Raw genomic sequence first — 18898 nt, 5'->3', positions numbered from 1 at the left:
CCCTTAAATAAAGAGCTTGAGCTGCTCCCTTTAAGAAAGAGGTATGGACTCTTCTGTGCCAGGTGATCCACAAATCAATGTTTAAGTATGTGGAAGAATGCAGTTATTGGCAGTCTACATGAATGTGGGCCTCTGTATTTACCAGCACTGGTGCACTGTAAAAGAGCACCTGTCTTACATGTTTAACTTGTTCTTATTAATTAGTTTTCCAGTTTAAATTACAATTATCTTGCATTTGGATGTTACCTTTTCTATTTTAGTTTTTGTGTGTTTGTTGTTGGATGAGTTTGCTTTGATGTGTCTGTTTCTACGATGTTGCAATCTAAATTGTGCTTGTGGAACAATAAGACCAACCTGGACCGTTGTCCCAATTCAAGCATCATCAAATCTTTAAAATAAAAATAAAAAGACTTTGCTTTTCAGATATTACACCACACACTTTACGCTCAATGTCTCTGTCAGCAAGACCTATTGTGCCAGGATGTGTGCAGTATAATCCACCACCAAAGTACTCTGTCTTTTGCTCTTTATTAGAGTTAAATAAGTATCAGACCATATCTAAAATCAGTTTAAAGCCTGCAAATTTGTAGCATCAAAAAAAAACAAAAAAAAAAAATGGTTTTCACTGTCACCACGCTTGTAAATGACAGCACCTATATAATACCTGTTTGTGAGGGAGTTCATGCATCTATTTACCTCTATAGGCTACATATATGTCGTCTAGAGTGATGAGCAGTGTAATAATATATCATTAATACAACACCGTGGTGATGACAATGCCTGCATCATCATTTAATTTATGGTAGCCTGTCATCATTATTTTTTTATTTCTTTACATTGGTGGCTCTACATTTAGAGGGCATCAGCTGCGCTCATCCCACAGACACGAGGAGTGCACCCACACATGTTTTACAGTATTGTGTGCAGTCGCTGGCTGCAGGTTTTCGGGGAGCAAAAGTTTGCATTGTAGAAAAGCCCTGAGCTGACGTCACTTCTGTCGAGTTGAAGCGGAGGAGAGAGTCTCTTCAATCTGAGACTAAACGTTGGAGAGCAACACGCTCGGTCACACTCTCCATGCATCTCTTTCATCAACCCCTCCAAAACTGCGCAGAAACTGGGAAGTAAATCAACACAGTGTTTGCACCATTTTGCCTTTTTTTTTTTTCTTAAAAGGAATACACCGGTTTTTTTTTTTCCCCCGACGATAAGGTGAGTTTATGTCAGCTCGCTAGGTGTTTGTCAGCGTGTGTTCAGGAATATATGTCACAGATTTATGTCGCCTGGGCTAACAGCTAAGCTAACGGTTTTTTTTTGGTTTTTTTAATGTCGCTAAACCAGTAGCATCCCTCTCTACACTTGCCTCACTGAAGCGTTATCCCCTCCGTGAGGTTAAAAAAAAAAAAAAAAAAAAAAAAAAAAGTAAGTTCATGTGAAAGTAGATGCTAGCGTTTGCGGATGTTTCTGATTCAAACTTTGTGCAAAAGGTCCCGTTGCCATGTCGAGCTTGTTACTTGTTCACTAGAAGAATGTTCGGAGGAGATATCATGACGTTAACATGTCACCCCCGGTATCGGTACTTGGCACAGGCAGACATGGCAGACGAGTATGCATGCATGCATGCAAGGAAGGAAGGAAGGAAGGAAGGAAGGCACCGCTGCTCGGTCTTGTCATTTACCTTGCAGCGTGGATCTTGTCTTTGTTGCCAGCTAACGTATAGTCCACGCTGAGGATCCACGGTTGATGATGCAAACGTGAACATAAGTTATCTCGTTAGGCGTAATCGGAGGGTTTTTAACTCTCTGCACACTCGATCCAAGAGTGCATCACTTCTAAAGTAGTGCATGGTGTAACCGCTTGTTGTGGTTCCAAGCTTCGTGTGACAGCAAAAACTGGATATAACACAGGTGGGCTTTGATGATGTTTTATTTCAACACTAAGATATTAGTACGAGTGTTAAAGCCCGCTGGTCTCGTGTGTCTCTCTCTCCCCCCTCTCTCTATCTTCTTCTCTTTTTGTTGCTTCCTATTAAAGGAGCGCGCGGCTAATGCTGCAGCTGCTGTCTGGCCTGAAATTTACCCTTTCAGATTATGACAATACCCTCCATTTTTTCTCCTGCTTTCATATTAACAACAAGGCATTCGCCATCTTGGGGGTATTTAAATTAGATTATCGCTGTCTATTTAAGCGGTGTTTTTTTTTTTTTTTTTTCTGCAACAAAGTTATGAAACTTTGGAGGAAGAAAATATTTGAATGATGCACCCTTTATTTCTGTGACGTTGAAAGTGAAAGCAATATGTTGTAAGTTTTGTGGAGTTTGATTCAGGCTAGTGAGATTTCACAACTGACTTGAGTATGTTATGAAACTGCAAACCAACCACTTCCCTGTTCCTGTGATGACATGTCACACATGTGGCTGAGCCCTAGTAATTCACTTTTTAAACATTGTAACGTTAGTGGCTGTAATAATCATCTGCTACAAACACTAACTCGTTTAGAATTTAGGGGATATTTTAGTGTCCTGATGTCTTCCATGTGTACCATGTTTTTATTTATCTTGGGCGTACTTGGCTCACTCTAAATTATAGGAAACTTTTTTAGAATTATTTGAATAACAAACCATTCTGTCAATTCTGAACACACACAGGCCACAGAGGCACAGACGTTTTACTACGTTTTAAATGCAACTTTAAGGTAAATTCTACAGCATTTTACAAACCTTTTGCCCCTGAAATTAATTAAGACCATGCTCGAGATACGTTAACTTGAATAGGCCATTTTCACAGCAGACATCTTGACTTCTTCATAGTTGGGAGAAGCCTGTTGCTAATAACATCAACGATGACTTTGTTGTATTCAAGTGTCCGAGTATAAGCACTGACCGTGTGACAGTGAGCCGGCATGCACAATACCAGGAGCCTGAAAACAGAAGCACCAATGGAATTCAGCCATCCTTCATTTTATTATTTCCTACAGTCACATGTCAAAATCTATATAGAAACAGGTGTGTGGATTGTTCAAACCTGGAAATGAACTTGTACTGGGCCCTTTTGTAAACTTTGTCATGGCAGCATCAACCACACTTTTTTTATACAGCAGTGTTGTGGCGCTTGATGAGTTGTGAGCGACTGATTCTCAAAGAGCTTATTTTGATGCTGTAAATGCTACTTGCGTCATTTGGTTTGTTTTGGCAGGCATCTTTTGTTTGCCGCACAGTGGAGCTGGGATTTGCCTTTACTGATATAATTGATAGTAATGAACTCGTGTGTGCCCTTTGCACACAGACACACGGTCCTGACTGAAATGGCAGTAAACATTATTCCTGGTAAAGTCCATCATTTAAATGGCTTCAGTGAGATAAATCAGATCATAGCCTTGATGTGTTATGCATGCATCCAGTAACTGCCAATGAATCAAAACACAGGTAGAAGGTCACTAAATTTGCCTCATATTTATTCAGAGCACATGTCCTTGAAAACCTCTGCAGAGAGAACAATGCTGAGGTGCTTTATGCTTGCATTCTAATATGAGCCTTTAATGTTTAACAATCTTAAAAAAAATAGTGCAGATGTTGCTCTTTCATGCTCCTACGGCTCATGGTTGCCACATTATTCACAGTGCTGTGTAAATCATATTAAAATGTCTGTAGGCCCTCTTGTTATACAGAATATGTGAGTGCCTCCTTTTTTTTATGTTCCTTTGGCTGTTTTTCTTTTGGCCTTTTGGCCAAACACAGGGAAGAAAAAAACAAACTGGACTGCTCTGCTAATAATTGTTTTCACCGTGTCTCTCCTATATTCTTACCCTTTTCCACAAGTTTGCACTCATTAATCAAAGATGCTGGCCTCCTGCTGAGGGCTGAGCAGGTTCATCAATTTGGCAGCCAGCTTGCTGTAAGGAACAATGCAGAGGCTCTTAACACACAAGCATAAATAAATCTATGGTCTTTATATGCAAGCCCTGAAGGTTAATACTGTATAATTCAATGTACCCTCTTTGTCTGCCGTGATTGATGTTTTTAAACATGTAGGGCTTGACGGGAGTCCCTTTTTGTAGGTCAGTGTTGACACTTTATGATTGGGGGAGCTTGGGGGGAGCGGCACGAGGGAGGTGGATTATTAGGAATATGTCAGGGAGATTACTCTTTTTCACTCATCTTGCTGATCTATTTTCTCTCCGCCTGGAGATGCTTTTCGCAGTGCTTTTATTTGAGCCAATCATGCTTCTGAGATTGAAGTCTCCCTGCTGTGTAAACGGGGGCTGATGTTTAAAGTGCTAGTAGTCTGGTCTATTTGTTTGACTGTTTTTAGTATTTATTTACCTCCTTTTGCTGCAAGAATTGCAGGCCAGCTGGGAATGAATGAAGTGGCTCCATAGACATAATTCTCAGTCAGATAGGTACAGATCCAATATGAACCTTTTTGTCCAGTTCTTGTTGTAAACCATTCCACTCTCACACAAAAGGCTGTGCATCAGCAGCCCACTTTTTTATTGATCCTCAAGCATTTAAAATCTGGTCACTGCTGCCACAAACACTTCCTACTTGAGCTGCACTAGGCATGCTGCTGCAGCCACATTTTTAAATATTCTGGCCTGATAAGAGACGGGGAGAAAATACAGTTTTTCCCTAGAAATGTTTGGATCAGCAAAGGCCAAAACTCTAAGGCTTAGTGAATCGAATTGACTAAATGTTTTCCGCACCCTGATGAGACACGGCGCTGGCAGTGGGCATGCATCTTCATTGCCTTTCTGTCTCGTACTGCGAAAATGTGCACGTTGTTATTTTTGAATAAAACACCATGAAAGCACAGACCTTTTCCATACAACTTTAAACAAACTCCTTTTATTGAAATGCTCTTAAGTGTTTTAGCTGAGTGGTTAAAATGATCCACAGGTAGAGTAGATTATCCTGAAATGATCTCAATAAAATGAAAATAAAAAATCTCTTCAAGGACACCACTACTGAAGGCAAATGCTTATTGCATCCCTTCCAATAGGTAAACCAACACACCTTACGTATGAATGTCTCAGTGCTTTCTGTGTTGCCATTGAATGTATTGTTGCGCATGTAAAACCACATTGACTTCATTTGTAGGAGATGGTGTTTTGTCAATGCTAAAAGGGTGAGATTTACAAATGAAGAACAGATATTAAGCCTCTATATTCACAACAAACCCAATGTTCACGCTGACCTCAAATAATGCTATACAAGGACTGTCAATTAGACTGCGAAGAAGGAACCTGAGTTTGGTACCCGGGTTTATTATTGGTTATGACTCGTGACTTGGTAAATAGCGTTCTGTGTCGGGAGGCCAATGCCATTATGTGCCAGATAGATGGATAGATGAGTAACCTGAGGAGGCTCAGCCTTGTAGTAATTCAAAGACTGGTTGCAGAGTGACCTTTTCCCTCTTCATATTGAATGAAACATGTAAGTGTAGAAGACAGTAATCTCTTTTACACTGGTACTCACGCTGCAGAATGAGACAGATGGAACTGTAAGGTGACCCGCTTGTAGATGACGCACAACAAGTGTCGCTGCTACTCATGTGAGAGCATGGAGGTCGTCGGTTATGAGACATCCAGTGTTTACTGTTGCTATTAAGAGCTGATTTAGAAAGCACAAAGACGAAGGGTGGCACAGTTTCTATATTGGAAAATAAATGTGGAAGATGAAAGCGGCCAATCTGTTAATTCGATTTAGATCCTTAGTAATGTCTATCTGAGCAGAGAAGGAAGTTGCTCTCCCTCTGTGTGTTGTAATCCAAGCTTCTCCTTGCTTTGTTGACCTAGCTTTGCCTGTGCTTTTAGTGCATGTTTGTGTGCGCACGTGAGCTGCACTGCTCTCATACTGCGGTTACATCTGATAACGCCGTCCGGAAGCATAGCAATCGCCCTCCGGTTCCCTCTCAGCTAAACACTGTTAGCTCTGTCAGCACTTTTTGCTGTAGTTTGCGCTGTTAGCACCGTTAGCTGCGAGTTGCCGGCCAGGTTGTCGCCATGTTGAGAGCCGTTGAGAGGCAATAGAAATGCTCCCAATCCAGTATATTGCACCTTTAACCATTTTGCGATGGAATCTTTTTGCATTTTTTGTCTCAAAGTCAGTGTGTTTTTGAAAGTTTTTTTTTTTCTTTTGGTTCGATGCCTGAAATAAGGTCTGTGGTTAACACAAGTTTAAGAGATGTTAACGTTTTGTTCAACGATGAATCGTACGTCAGTAATCATACGTTGTACAGTACTTGTGAATTTCGAAGCTTTTAAATGTCTTAAATAAGGCGGTTGCCTTACGCCGGTTCCGCCTTCGCGGTCTCGTGTCTACTCGCGCTCCTTTGACCGAAGTGTAGTTTGTTTAAAGCCTAACATACTCGTATCAAAATCATAAAATGATTTATTTAGATTATCCTGCTGAACAAAACTTGTAAGTATCATAAACTTCTTTTTTTGCTACAGAGCTTATTTTCCCATTGGCTTTTTGTTGAAGGGAACCAGAGCAATGTCCTGGAGACACCTCGATACCGAGAACTACACAGAGGCGGTTTAAGGTACTGCCAGATGTTTGTATTTTGTCACTGCGATAGCATCGCAACTGGGCAAGATGCAATGACAAATCTTTACAGGTGTGTAGTTGAGATCAAAATGAAGGTTGGGTTTGGGAGATATGCTTGTTCTAAGCAAGGGTGCAAGAAGTAGGGGGTTAGGAAGCAGAGAAGGGGCCCCTCCACTTTTTGCCCCCGGCCCCATTCGGCGTTGCGGCTGGAGTGATCCCATCGGCCTCTGGTTTGTTCCATTTCAATAGAGGATCTCCTGAAGTGCCTGTAGTCGTCTTCAATAGATGAATAAAACCTTTATTGTATCCCGTTAGCATGGGAGCTCACTCCTTTGATACTGTTAGTTGGCTTGCAGTCCTTTGTAAACTAGAATATGAGGATAATATTACAGCCTTCCACTCTTTAAAACCACACATATATGCCACGAGCCTAACCGTTAGAACCCCTTTCCTTATCCAATAGTGTACTAAAGAGGGACGCTGTTTAAAGGGGAGTGATGTACTCCTCTCAGTGACAAGCCTCTGAGTTTGCTATTTTTTGGATGATTCGTACAACTGATAGTTTCTGAGTTGCATGTTTAATAATTAAAATACCTACTGCAGAATATGCTCTGTTTGTATTTAATTTGTTACAGTCAGAAAGTAAGAGACATCTGATGAAAATACAACATGATTCAAAAGTTTTTGTTTGAATTGTAATGGTATTATTAGGTACTCATATTGGTACTAGGTATCGGCAAGTACTCAAATGTGAGTACTTGTACTTGATGAGAAAAAAACCATTGTAATGGTGCATCAGAGTTAAAAGTATGTCTACAGTTGCGAAGGGTCTGGAGATTTCTGGAAATTGGATTTGGGTTTTTGAAAAAAAAAAAAACATTTTTCAATATAACAAGGGTATCTTTTTAATAGTGAACTTATTTGGGGAAATACACAGAATCATGCATGAAGTCCATGGAGAGGATATGGAGGCCTGTTTGAAGTTTTTTTTTTTCTTTTTTTTTTTACAGGGGGTCATAGGGAATGTTTGTCGTTGTGCAGTGAAAGTTTAAAATAATGTCAAATGAGGTAACTCATCTAACTAAAGTTCAACTAAACATTTTTTTTTTAGTAGAGGTGTTTCCAGTTATGTCTGTTTATGATATAATATAAAGTTTGTTTCTATCTGCATGACATGGTTAATACAGCCTGTGCAAAAGAATCGGTGTATTTCCATTTTATTCATGATATTCCTCGTTAATTCCTATGGAAAGTTTCCACCTTGAGTAATCCAGAAATTATGCAACCCTGTGATGATATAGATCTTCAGAACCCAGAGTTATTGTTATTGTTCTTTGGCATTTCTATATTTCTCTTTGATATAGTCTAGAGTTACTATACATGACCATAAATTCGCTGCTCTTATGGTTGTAGAGACACCTTTAGTGGGTCAGTAGTTTTGAGTGATGTATGAAGACTTGGTTTAGACTCTATTTCCTTTACATTCCAAACAAAATGAACCCACATGGTAATGCATAGTGTACATGTGGTTTGCAGGGCCTAACATATGTCTACTTTGTGATGAAATGAGAGGATTAAAGATAAACATTGCTTCATCTTCACACATTTTAAAACAATTTCCGTAGAAGGGGAAGACTTTTTTTAGCTTTGTATTTGAGTGTTTATAAAAATGTTTCAGTTTCTAATCAAATTAAAGACATTTATTCAATACAGTTTCCTAAGGTGATTGGATTTCTGTAAAGTCAAAGTGTGGCTACTCTTGTTGTACGCACTTGACCATAATCCAATTTCTGCCGAGTGTTTTGTCTCGTGGAGCAGGAGTTTGATTTTCTGCTGATGTTAAGAATGGATAACTCATCTCCCTTTGGGCTCCATATTACCATTTTTATTTCATTTCCACAGAGCCTTCGGATAGCAACAATGCTGAATGAGTAAATCGATAAAAGCAAGCAATAAATCTGACTGTTTCGTGTTTCAGGTGCAGTGATGTCACAGAACTGAGGACAGCGCTCATACGAGTAAGTGTTTGGTTACGTCACTGCCATTGTGCTCTTTGAAGTGTCTCTTTTGATTTCATAAAGGAAAAACCAGTTTGCTTTGTTAAATTGGGGGGGAAAAAAAACGTGTAAATGGAAATGCAGGACTAAGCAAAACACCCCATTTTTAAGTATTATTTAGGTGTAGGATTAGAATTTTCCAATTAGTTTGAGATTTAACAATGTCCTCCTTTATGAAATTAGTTTGTGCTGCATTACACTTTGCTCTCATTTTGTGTGTATCTAATTAATTCCTGTCTTTCTTAGAATTAAAGGGTTGAAGCTTCAGAACATATTTAAATCTCTTGGGGGAGAAAAGAGAACTTTTTTTGACTAAGGGGTGTATTAAGATAAATGACTGTGAGCCAAACAGGCATAATTGGCGGGATTGAAGCTATTTTTTTGGCTTTGTTTTCAAATTTAATTTGGGCTGCTCCACAGATACAGATGTTTCCTGGTTGCTATTTAAAAACTGCCCCAAGACAGAGGTGGTGGTTGTTTCAAATTCACTTCCTCTCATCCTGAGCTCTACTCTATCAGAAAGTGTGACATGCGTTTTTTTCTCTGCATGCAAATATTTGCTGCCAAATTATGAGAGTTAAATTTGCAGTTTTGAAAGTGCAGTTCATTTTCTCTCTTGTACACGCTCCGTTGTGGAATAGGAGTCAGTTGATGAGAAGTGTTTATCACAAAATAGTTTTCTTTTCCCAGACAAATGCACTAAATCAACAGTTTTAAAGCTGACACAGCTGAAATGAAACGTACTGTGCTGCAAGTGAAATATTTTCCAAAAGGAAATGATTCTGCTCTCTAATTGAATTGTTGACTAATCCGATATAGTTGAGCGATCAATGCTACTGTTTCTGGAAGAATCCGTGTTCACCTTTACCGTTGAATCCAACCTTTTTCTCCTTTGTGTCTTTGCTCCTCTGACTCCTTTGGTGCTACTCTTTCAACATTAAGTAAAACCCTAAAGGGGGGAGTGTGGCTGCTGCTTATTTACCCTCCATGAAGCAAAGAGTGCTGAAGCTGTGCCATGAAATTTACGGCATGCACACGGCCACCTCCCGATCGAGAGGGAAAAAAAGTCTCCCACTGTTTATGTGAATGACCCTGGAAAGAGACAAGCCCAGTTGAAATGGCGAAATGAGCCTCGCCACAGGAATACCATCCTCTCTAGAGCCGAGCACTCTCCCTTTCACTTGTGTGTAGTAGAAGCCCTCAAGGATTTATTAGAGCAGTTATGAGTAACCTTCAGTTTGGAGCCCAACCTTAGGTTTCAGAAACAGTTGCCAGGTTGGCAAGATATAGTCATCCATTGCTTTTGGTTGCCAGAAGATGACACAACGGTTTCTGTACATTAATTGCATAGTCCTCGTATGAGTCATTAAACACGTATTAATGAATGATAAACAATGGCTTCAATAATGGTGAAACATATGTTGTCTCTCTGTTATACACATATTCACACTTCACACTCAAAACCATACTTTTTAAAAGTTGAGTGACTATGTTCATATTTTGAAGTTGGTTTACATTGTGCATCTCTGATCGCTTTGTTTAAGCTGCAGTTCCTCGATTAAAAGCCCTGCTTTGCCTCTTATAGTTTGATCAAAATCAATGAAAGTTTACTATTCTTTTTTTTTTTTTTTTTTTTTTTAACAGATAGTCTAAATTTGGTTTCCCAGGCAAACTGGACAAAACTGCTACTGTTGAACTGTGACCAGTGAGCCCATTCTCCCTTTGCTGAAGAAAGGAGGGGAAAGGAAACAAATTAAGAAAGAATATGTGAAAAAAGAGTGATGTGGAAAAGGATTACGAGGTGTTAATGAGGATACACTTCCAGGAGTTAGTCCCTACCTGATTTCTGCTAAACACAATGATCTGGTAATTTTTGTCAGCTATAGTCCAACCCTCCCCAGCAATGTTTCAAATTGAAGAAAAGAGGCAAGACACACATGTACAGAGAGAGACCTAGACTAACTTTAATCAAGCTAAAAGAAATTTAAATCAGCACTTCATTGTACAGCATGTGCCTGCAGCTGCTTTTTAGTAAAAGCCAGGCGGTGCTGCCATTCATTTCTATACCACTTGAACACAATGGAGATACAGAGCACACAAAGGGCATGTCTGGCTCCAGACAAAGCAGACGTGTTTATTTTCAGAGGAATTGTTAAGGGAGACAAAGTGAAGCAGGGCACGTTCCCTCACACTGTTCAAATGTCAGGTAAATTATAATCCAATAAACATATTAGTGTTCGTACGATTGTATTTTAAATAAATAGTTCAGTTAATTTAAATATTTTAGTGATTTTTGCAATTTCAACTTTTGTTATTTTTTTGTAGTTTACAGAATGTTGGGATGAGTTGGTGTAAAGTGGTATCAATCACTTCCAGTATTGATATTCAGTATTACTTCAAAGGTGAAGGCTTTTAAAAGGCTCTTAATACTAGAGAGAGAGAGAGAGAGAGAGAGAGAGAGAGAGAGAGAGAGAGAGACCACAGTTTCCCCCCTCTTTGTACAATATTGATGGCTTTCAGGTAGTAACTTTACAGCGCCGGCTGTATTTTGTGACTTTGCCAGAAGAGCGAACAGATTGCTGTGGCTATGTAATTTGATGAGGTCGTACATGGAGCCCACTCTCCTTTTGCTCTCCACGTTTCTCTGCCCAGAGGGGCACTAAAGCACATGTGAAGTGATGAAAGAACTCTGTCAATGGCAAATCAAAGACTCGCGTCAATGATGCAACTATGAGACGTGTCGGTTTCATGGATACCGCATTCACACCGACTGTTCTCAGAAGTTTAATGAACACACGGGCACATTTAACAATGTGCTGTATAGTCCAGAATCACTGGTTAGGTCAGCGGTTATGAGATTATTATGAGATTAATGAATACAAATTAAAAACCTGCATGTTTTAATACAACGACATAAAGATACCAGAGATCTTGAAATTCCTCAAGGCTCATAACGTCATGTATAGGTTGCTGATCGAAGAAATAAAATGAATGGCAAACATCTTTGCTTCTGGAAAAACTGAGCCAGAGATATTGCCTCATATTAGCCTTATCTAGTCCTTAGGGTTCCTCAGAACATCGTTTTGAATTTTTGATATGACGGTAGATCACCGAAGTGCTTGATGGTGATGGTTCACCTGTTTCATAGGATGAAGTCAGCATCGATTCGTGCAAGTCAGACACAGAGGGACCAGAGCAGCGGTGCACATTCAGCAGCATCACGCAGATTTTTTTGTAATGTCGATTTGCAGTTGTCCCACTTAACTGGGAGGAAGTTAGTCTAGCAGAAAGTGGTTTGAGTTCCAGACAGCTGCGGTCACAGAGGCTGGTTTCTTGTCAATGAAGTGGAAAAAATGACTGTATGTTTCTCTTCTGGGGTGAGAGGTCTGGGCCGGACAGGCCTCGGTTTTAGGGACAACACCGGCATGGTCTATTGGGAACTGTAGGCCTGCAAGAGCGTCTCTGAGGTGTGCAGATGGCAGTGAGGAAAATTAAATTTTGTCACATGGTCATGGCCAGCTGCCTCATGTTCCATCTTTACTGACTGCATTAAGTCTTCATTGGTCGACAGAGATTTTAAAGTCTCCATCAGTACACAGCAACATCGTGCATCACAAAGTAGAGATCCTGTAGATCGTGTCTTGGAGAAAAGCTTCCAAAGTCATTTCTGGCGGGGCTTGGTTTTGAGGACAAAGATTTGTTCTATTTAGATTAACCTAGACATTCTCAAACCTTGTAACTGCTTGATTATAGATCTCAAAACAGATGTTCGAATATTACCAATGCTAATAAAATGTGCCGGATGAGCGTTTTGTTGGCAGCCTATACCGGACCTTCGCAGAGAGGATCTGTGGTGTCAGCGCTCAGACGGCTGTGGAGGGGACACCAAGGTGAACGGCAGGTTGTAGAATGGTTAGAAATCATTGATATTCTGACTCGGAGGCTGCAAATGGCTTGGTGGCAGATGGAGTCTTTTGTCAGGGAAGGAAAATGGCAGCTTGGGAGCATCAACGCCGTTTTCCCTATCAGCTTGGCTGGCGGGCGGTGACCTTCTGCCGCTCTAAGAGATCCCCTTGCACATGATCAATTATCTCACTTCCATTGTTTACTGGGCCGGTGGAAAATGATTCAAATGTCTGAGATTGTATGTGTAATTATGAAGTCGGTGTTTATTGTTGATGCATAATGAGGAAGCAAATCCTAGTTTGTCTTCTTGTACCCTTTTAATCACAGTAGAAAATAAATCGGTGCAAGATTGACACACACACAACCAATACATGGCAGCTGTTTAGCTCCATTTATTTCATGTTGTTACAGAATTATTGTAATTGATTTTAATGATTTCCAACAGTTCTTTAAACAAAATTGTTAATGGAAGCGATTCCTCAGGAGTAAGGCTATATCGCATTAAGTGGTTTTCATTACCTTATCTGACTCAAAATAGATAATTTGCTCAGGTTAAAATGTCTATGCAAATAAGCATGTTTATTCTATTAATTCGGTAATGGCTCTTCTCACTACACAGATAACACAGGCAAACAGAATGAAATGGTGATATGCAGTCATTATTTCCGGCTGTAAACAAATCTAACTCGGAATAAAATATCGTGTGAACCTGGGGGAAAAATAAGGAAAATGAAGAAAAACGATGCAAAAAGCAGATGACATTGAGACCCCAGTTTAATATGTATGTATTTCAGCTTGATGGTTGATTTCATTAGCGGTTCTCATTGTTATGCACTGACTGTCCTCCTGCAGTAAAATGGTAATATTGTATTCACTTAGCCTCGATATTGAAGGAAGTGTTTGGATTTGAGTGGCTTCCTTCAGAAAAAGTGTTGTCCTCCTCCAGATTCTGATTATTATTAATTATATTGCTACAATATATAACATATTGATCTTCATTCATTCCAAGATTTTGAATGTTATGTGCTCTAATGTCATGTGTTATGTGATCTGTCCTATACTCTTGAGACCGTTGTCATCAATGGAGCTAAACATACATTCTGTGGAGGAACTGTGTGAAACATTAATATGGCTTTTTGTGGTGGTCTGTTTCAATTTATCCTTCATATAACTGCTTTCCTGTCCAATATAAAAATTGAAAGCAATGGCAATACAGCTCCTAAACATTACAATATTTTTGACAGTTTGCGATGTGGCTACTACACTCAACAGGCTAGTTTTCTGTGGCACTGATGGTCATGGCATCATGTTGTTGGGCTTCGAGAGAAGGTCTGTATATCTGGAACTGCACGCATTGGTTTTACTGTTTTCTGTCAGGAATCTCTCCATCTCTGTGTTGTTCCTTCATCGGCTCAGTGAATGTGTGGAGTACCACAGGGGGTTGCAGTTGTTTTGTGTTTTTGTATGAACAGCTCTATTATCATTGATACGCTACCAACACGCATCTCGATTTCTTCTTATGCTATCAGTCTTTGGCACGCAACAAAATACACCGTTGTGTGATAATGATGTGTGCATTCAGTAGATGTTGGTAACGAGACATGCAGATGTAGAAAGTGAGATTGAAAAACAGCAGAAAGCCCAGATGCCTCAATCTCATTTATCTCATTCTCTTTTTAGACCAGTCAGGATTTTGGCTACAGAACGACTGCCAAACTCAAGGAAACTTCCACCCCTAGTCCCAATAGTGATGCTAACCACAGTTTACATGCTGCATGTTGTCTCCATTGGTTTAAAGCCAACTCTCTCAACAGTTTGGATACAAACCATATGCTATGAAGCAAAAGCAGCAATATGTGGTCATATTTCCTGTCGTATTCCAAAACTCCGTGACCATGGTCATAGCCTGGTATAATAATATTTTACATCTATTAAAATGTCCACTTATTATCATGGTGGCTTGGAATGGCCAGTGGTGTTCACTATAGTCATTGTTAGCAAAGCTCCATGTCACTGTAGAGTACACAGTGTTTGAAGTAAGCAGGTGATTCATACAGCGGCAGAGAAGAAGCTCTTTTTGTGAACATGGCTCATAGGCAGACAGGAAATTAGTTATTTTACCTGCACATTTATCAAAATAGAAATATTCTGATGAGTATCCCAAGTGACTCTGCCACATCTATTGAAGCCACAGCTGCATGCACCGCGCGCTTAGTATTAAATCTCCAATGACTTTCAGGTGTTTTTGAGTACGATAAGACTCTTTCTTCTTCCTCCTCATCTCCAAGCCATTGTCCTGTGTTATATCCCACAAGAATTAGTACACTTAAAATAATGAAATGCACCATTAATTTTTATAACCTTCGCCTATTACTCTCTTAAAATTACGATGTGAAACGCGGTTGCAATCTGGTGCCGGGAACAAAGAACTCTAGATGGCGAAACTGTGAAGTATTTGCCTTTGACACTTCAGTTTGTGATAACCTTTGATTCAATGACTAACAAGCAGAATGTCAACAGGGACTGTCTATGTGCCATATTGTTCAGCCTCTGCAAAGATAACGGTGTTATTTTCATGGTCACATGCAGAATTGCCAGTGCCTTAACAAATATAGTGCTCGTGGTGAAAGTGAGGAGATGTTTTGAATGTACATATTCAGCCTAAAATATGCAGCAATGCGAAAGCATTGCTGCATATTTTCATTCATTTCATTAATTTGTCTCAATTCAAATTTCATTACTAATGTAATTAGTCAAACCGTTGTAAACGAGAGTGTATTTCTTTCATTGTTCTCCTTTTCTGTTTGTGTTCTGTCGAGTATAAGGTTGTGATTTATTCAGTATTATTCTATTAGTTCCAAAGTGAATTGTTTGTCTAAAATCACCTAAAGCGTTAACTTCTTTAATATCTAGACTTAACAAATTGAGATTTGAAAAGACAGTGCCATGCACCTGCGGTGTGGACATCTGTGTTGCATTGTCCACTTTAAGGAGTTAATTGTTTCTTTTTCATTTGTCTGCTTGGGAAACCTGTCAGCTGCTGACAGCTTCTCAACAGGTGTAACCTATAGCACACCGTTTCCATTTGTTCAATTCATTTTCCCTTTTTGCTTCTCTACAGGCTATATTTGTTGCATGTATTTTCACTGCCCCACACACTGCTAATGATATTTCTGGGGTTTGATTGACATAATAACAATATAAAGCGGAATATCGGCCTTTGTAGGTGCTGCGCTGCAAATAAAAATGACGTTTTCCCCTTAAGCTTAAGCTGTGCTCAGCTCAGCTAATCGCAAACACACTTGCAGATGGTTGAAATCATCACTTTACCACTCATACTGGCATTAAGACAAAACACTGAGCATCAGAGTCTGGAGAATCAAAACTGGAAAGTCTCGTATCTGTCAGTGTTTCATGCTAGTCTGTTGTCTTCATCATGCCTGCTCCATCCTGTCTGAAGTGTTGAGGGCCCTCCTTGTTTCTTTGTGTTCCAAGAACTTGTAATGAGCGTTTGGTCCCATGGTTCTCCACGTCAAGGCGACCAGTGTTGAGATGTGACGCGTCAGTCCCCATACATCTCCATGAGAAGGCTGATGTGAGAGTCCAGCTATTGAAAACTGTCTTCTCCTTCTGGCAGCCTGACATTATCTTAGCTGTAAGGCTGCAGTGCCAAATTAGGAGGTTAAAATTCCTGATTATCTCACTTTTTCCGTGTCATTGACCTTCATTTAGGACATTCAGTGTGTGTGCACGCTGCACAGGTGTTTGTTTCAATGTAACCAGCATCGCCTGCTTCAATAAAGCAGTGGACATATGGACACTGTGTGACTAATGCTTTGAAAGGGACACTCGGGATCTGTTTTATTGCTTCATTTGGCACACCGCAGTCCCACTTCCCATTACGGTTGGGGGGGGGGAGAGGGAGAGAGGGGGAGAGAGAGGGGGAGAGAGGGAGAGAGAGATATGTTTACCTTGATCCTGGCTGCCTTCCATTTCATCTTGGACATTGACGGTGGGGAGAAATGGGTTAACCCCGTGTTTCCCCGTACATAAGTGCTGTTTCTTTGATCATCTGAAGCACGAGAGTGTTATTGGCATCGCCGTGTCAAGCCTTAAAGACTGAGAGAACCTTGGACCTGGAATCACACCGTCAGACTTCACCACATCACCTTCCACCTACAGACACTTGATTGATAACAACTACAGGCAGATTTCTAACATTATGTAGCATAATCCAAATGGCCTCCTTGCAGCTGTTTGTTTACCAAATAAATGAGATATTATTAAAATGACACGAGGATGTCTTTGTCTTCTTTTACAGTTGAATCTACAATAGTAGGAGTCCTTGGCTCTGCTGTGTGTTATTTAGTTGTGCAGAATGACAAATAACCTTTTCACCAGCATCCTGCTTTCTTGTTTAATTTGTAGCTATGCTTCCTGTCAGATGATTGCATCTGATTTATAGTCGAGCTGTTTTTTTTTCCCCTGTTTACATGCAAATGCACACCTTTCACAGCCCAATAATATCAAACTGAGATATTCAACTGCTGAATTCAACATTTTCAGTCACAGTCCAACTGCATCGCCACCTTGCTTTCTGTGAGTAATTGAAGTTTCACACAAAGTGATGCAAACAATGTTTTCTTAACATTGTCGTTTTTATCATACACATAAAAAAACTTCACATCATAATACAGAAACAAATACTCGTTAAAATGATGTCTGCAGCAAATGATGGTGAACAAATGAAGCAGGATTAAACACGGAGGGTGTAGTGGTGAGTTCTGTCATGTGTCGTGATATTAATATGGTGTACATATGATAATCTGTAGCACGTTTTGGCTTGCCTTCCCATCTCTACCCTTTTTGTAAAACACTACAAATACCAAGAACTGGCTGCATATTGCCACAAACGGGTATACCGTCGCTCTGAGATTATGATTCATTTATATTGAGTGTAGCATTCTATTGGAAAATGAACTGCCCCAGCAACGCATTAAAAAATGGAAAATGTCATACAGGGGTACCATTCTCCCTGAACCACCTGCATTTTCTAAGCTAACAACAACAACAACAACATCTTAATAGCAGTTGATTAGGAGATGCATGCAATTACTTGTCCTTTTCTCACTCTCTACCCCCTCTCCTTCTTCTCTGTATGTGTCTAATTAAAAACTGGAGGCTGAGCTCCACATTTTATGGCTAATGCTCGCTGCTGATGGGGCAGCAGTAGGCAGGAGCTCTAGGAGCGTGTTCATGATGGATGTCAGCCTGCGCAGAAACATGTGGAGGCTCCCACCCCCGGAACACCCCTCGTGAAAATGATCCACATGCAAACTGCAAAGCTGTGCCGACACTACTGTGAAGGACAAATGCTTTTCTTGAAACATTTGCCATACTGAGGCCTCGCATCATTCATCAGAGTCCATTTGCCTCCTTTAACTACCAGCCTTTCCAATGTATTTGTGGCAGCATTCAATATTTGTTTGAAGCGGTCGATGCAAACAGGAATGAATTTTTTGGCGCGAAGGTCTCCGTAAAAGATGGATGTGCCTCGAAGAACGATGACAACAGAATGCCTACGCTCTGTGTTTTTGTGGTAATTCTCAAGAGCAAAAAATGGATTACTATCCTTTGCAGTATGAGCGCAGGTGGATCTCATCGCTGGGCGCGCAGCATGTGTGCGTTCTTGCAGAGGAGGTCAAATATGTGATTACACTGATGCATAAATAACTACGGCTGAGACAGGCAAATCAGTGAATAGATGGCGTTTTGAAGGTGTTTAGTAACACTAGGGCAGGCCTCGCTATGGATCACAGTTAGTGACAGACGACTGCATCAGTGTCACAGAGCATCCCATTGGCTCCGCAGTGTAACCAACACTGCTCCGACCATCTACCACCCAACAGTAATAGTCCGTCGATCAGTTGCTCCATAGATTCGGTTATTTACAACCTACATCCGGCATCTTCATCTGAACTTTTTCCATCTTGGATGACAACCATCCCTGCACACGCTCATGAACACACACACACACACACACACCCTCTGGAAAGCACATGGTTTCTTTTTTCCTCCCAACATGCTCATTAAAAAAAGGGGCCCTCGCTGCAAAGAGAGAACCTGAGATGAATGGTAAACCGGCTTGTGATGCAGAGTATTGATTGTTTAGCAATGCCATGTTTTCCCTTTTAATCACTCTGCACAGCTCTCGTGACAGCATGCTTCGTGCAGCTGAATGCCATCAATGGGAAAAAGTAAGAAGAATATTCAGTTCACAATGTTGGAAAACGGCATCCTCACATTTGAGAAGCTGGCTAAGTGTGGATTAATTTTCTGTTGGTATAATTATTATTTCTTGCGTATGTGAGGTGAACAACATTGCGGAGGG

At 40.3% G+C, this 18898-nt stretch overlaps 1 protein-coding gene across 5 annotated transcripts in view; it reads left to right on the top strand.

Moving 5' to 3' along the window:
- Positions 1-1025: 1025 nt before the first annotated feature.
- Positions 1026-18898, top strand: part of LOC116389564 (bromodomain adjacent to zinc finger domain protein 2B-like) — a 44523-nt gene continuing 26650 nt past the window's right edge. For 4 of the 5 annotated variants that reach the window (XM_031858331.1, XM_031858330.1, XM_031858329.1 and 1 more), the window contains exons 1-2: positions 1026-1209; positions 8523-8562. The gene's annotated coding sequence lies outside the window, so the exon portion shown is untranslated. The other variant, XM_031858328.1, reaches the window with a different exon arrangement.

Source organism: Anarrhichthys ocellatus, unplaced genomic scaffold (genome assembly GCF_004355925.1).
Source record: "Anarrhichthys ocellatus isolate YVR2014 unplaced genomic scaffold, GSC_Weel_1.0 scaffold20, whole genome shotgun sequence".
NCBI classification, from domain to species: Eukaryota; Metazoa; Chordata; class Actinopteri; order Perciformes; family Anarhichadidae; genus Anarrhichthys; species Anarrhichthys ocellatus.
This window is presented reverse-complemented; position numbering and strand designations above follow the sequence as displayed.